Source organism: Charadrius vociferus, unplaced genomic scaffold (genome assembly GCF_000708025.1).
Source record: "Charadrius vociferus isolate BGI_N301 unplaced genomic scaffold, ASM70802v2 scaffold67, whole genome shotgun sequence".
Taxonomy (NCBI): domain Eukaryota; kingdom Metazoa; phylum Chordata; class Aves; order Charadriiformes; family Charadriidae; genus Charadrius; species Charadrius vociferus.
In genome coordinates, this window is record NW_009649485.1 from 2,964,877 (window position 1) to 2,965,211 (window position 335).

The 335-nt window shown below is 53.7% G+C and overlaps 1 protein-coding gene across 2 annotated transcripts in view; it reads left to right on the forward strand.

The window, feature by feature from the left end:
• The window catches only part of VGLL4 (vestigial-like family member 4), a 90,168-nt gene that overhangs the window by 42,795 nt on the left and 47,038 nt on the right, over positions 1-335 (forward strand). The gene's annotated exons all lie outside the window — the stretch shown is intronic.

The following is a 335-nucleotide window of genomic DNA, read 5'->3' on the forward strand; positions in this document are numbered from 1 at the left end:
CCCCCGTTCCGCCCCGCGGGGACTGCCCCGCCACAACCCGCTGTAAATGGCTGCTTTTCTTCGCCGGACTCCGCGTTTTACCTATTTTTTATTTTTAGGCTGGCGTTTGCCCCCCGTGTTGGGAGCGGTAAGAGGTTGGCAGTTGCCCGGAGTAACCGGGTAAAATGAGTTGCGTACTGTAGCGGAGTTTTATCTACGTGCAGTTTGAAGAAGCGGTTATGGCTTGGCTTGGGCTGGAAAGAAAGGCACCACTGAGCTAACTCGGCTTGGCAGTGGAACTGTTTCTGCTGTAGCCACACACAAGCATTGCAGAAATCTTTCTTCTGATTCAGCCG